General features: G+C 32.9%; 1 pseudogene; it reads left to right on the top strand.

The window, feature by feature from the left end:
• The first annotated feature begins 717 nt into the window (after positions 1-717).
• Positions 718-1,246, top strand: LOC149058420 (uncharacterized; annotated as a pseudogene).
• The last annotated feature ends 1,383 nt before the right edge of the window (positions 1,247-2,629 follow it).

Genomic DNA, 2,629 nt, shown 5'->3' with positions numbered 1-2,629 from the left:
CATCTATTACCTACAAATTTAAGGTGATTGATGAGTTTTTAGAGAGAAAAATTATGTTCATTATTTTTTTGATAAATTAAACAAGGGATAAAAATGCAAGCTGAAAATAGTAGGAGGATTGAAACCCCCTCCTCTCACTTCGATTGCTGAATACATCCAATTCCATAGGTACCTATTATAATATAAAGACATAGGGTGTATCTAGATATACAAAACATTGCGTGATTATATCATGTACAGACTCACAGCATCCGGTAGCACACGTGGATTGCTGAATATCGTTTGGTGGTGTACTTACACGGTAAATATAGGAAATGCGAATCATACGGGTTATTTGTGTCAGTATTAGTGTAAAGCGTGTGTGCTGAATGCACATGCGGATGGAAAACAATAGCTTTCTTGATCATAATAATATTATATATTATATAGCGAGGGTTAGCTGCTGCGACGCATTTAAATACTATATCATAATATACACAATATCATAATATATAGGGGCCTAAACAAATAATTACTAAATTGTTATCGTCGTGTGTGTAATATATATTATACGATATTTTATGTATAGTATAAGTAATTATTACAAAACAAGTTTTATTTAGGAAAAAAAATGTTATTTATTTTTATTAAAAAATGTTTCAAAACACTATAGAAAATTAGAAAATGAGAGAAACAATTCAAAATTATCGCTTGAGCCTTGAGCAACAAGCAAAAAAAATGAAGTTCAGATCCATTAACAAATTCCCACCATGCAATGTTGGTGACACAGTTCGAACTACCAGGAAGTAGACAGAAGTAAAGGCGATCCACAGAATTTACTCTTTGCGGTTGTGTCTATTAGTGATAATCAATATTACGAACTTGGTAATAAAAATGGAACTTTTCATCAACTTTATTCCAGAAATCAATTTACTGTATGTTCTGAACCATTAATAGATATTTTAGAAGTTTTAGCCACAAAAAAGTCTTTGCATGAAATAGCTAATGTACCTACAATCTTTTTCCGGTGGTCAAGGTTTAAAGAAGTGTTTATGTAAAACTAAATGCTTAACAAATAAATGTAAATGCAAATCCAGGGGAATACTTTGTAATTCTAAATGTCATCCGAACTCAAATATTGTTCTAATAAATAATTGTATTTCATTTTTAAATTTAAATGAATTAAATAGTAAAATTGTTCAAATATATAATTTATAGTTTAATAGTAATAATAATAAATCATTTTTTTTTTTTTGAATTAGTATAATTTCGTTTTTGCTACCTACTAGAAAGACTCTGTATAATCTGTACCATTTTAAGAGTTTGATGCGTTGGTCATATTGTACCGGCGTTATGTGTTATTACGATTATAGTTATACGAATACTTTATCCACAGCACACCGGATAATGTATAAATTGATTGGATATTACATATTTAAGGTGGATAATGTATACATTACACTGTTCATATGGATGAGGTTTTATTACCCGGGTAATAAGTACACTAACCGTTTTTGTACTTTACCCGTAACATATATAGGCATGTCTTATATACTGCGATGTTCGTATAGGTACACACACACACACACACACTCGCCTCACACTACACCTCCGGGGTCTCGAACAAGAATTCTTTCCCGCCGCCGCCACGTGTATATACACGATAATATACATATATAAATATCAGTAACGATTGGGAGTGACCGTCGCGGTGGCTATATAATATAACATGTAATACGCGCGTGTACTCGAGTGAGATGTTAAAAATTAAAAACAAAAATAATAAACTACATCGTGTGGCTCCGGAGGGGGGTTAGGTGGCGTGGGCGTGAAAAAAACACGAAAAACTGAACGACGAGGCTGTGTCGGCGGCCATAGCGGCGCGCGAGTTTATTTATAATATATAATAATCCGAAGTTTTTGTTCATCGTCGTATATTGTAATATGTATATACACGAATCCGCGGCCTATGTATATACCTATATATCTGTAAACAGAAATAATGTACATCCGAACGGATAAGAAGAAAAAACCGTGAGAACGCTATTGACCCTCGAGGGACAACTGTCCGTGTGTCTTATGGTGTATTAAAATGGAGGAGAAAAAATATATTATATCACGGAGTATGATCACGTCACGCGAGTTATATGGTTGTCGAAAAACGATATAAATATAGACATAATATAGCGTATTGTACATAGAATATAATATCATAATATTGTCGTCATTATTATCATTAATATTATCGTTATTATTGTAAACCGGAGAAACGCGAGACTTCCTTCGACCTATAGGACGTACCTATATTATATTAATTTAATCGCAGGAGATGATGCAGCGCGACCAGAAAACGGCCGGAAAAATTTGAAACGCTTATTATATTATAATAAAGGCCGCGCTTATTGAGATAACAGTGATCATATTATTATTATTTATTATAATATCATATAACTCAGACATCTCGTCACAGTCCTGTACAATAACGGTCCACTCGCGCAGCACTACCGGAGTGGTCTCTGCAGGCTGTGTTATATTTTTGTTCCACCATAGCCGTTTTTCTTTCACGGCTCTATTATAATATTCTTACAATATTAAACATGCACAGAAACTATAAAATAATAATTTAATAGGAACTACGTTAATTGTAAAT

This window comes from Diuraphis noxia, unplaced genomic scaffold (genome assembly GCF_037042655.1).
Source record: "Diuraphis noxia isolate RWA-SAM2 unplaced genomic scaffold, SU_Dnox_SAM2 contig0002, whole genome shotgun sequence".
NCBI classification, from domain to species: Eukaryota; Metazoa; Arthropoda; class Insecta; order Hemiptera; family Aphididae; genus Diuraphis; species Diuraphis noxia.
Note: the sequence above shows the minus strand (reverse complement) of the source record. Positions and strands in the feature narration are given on the sequence as shown.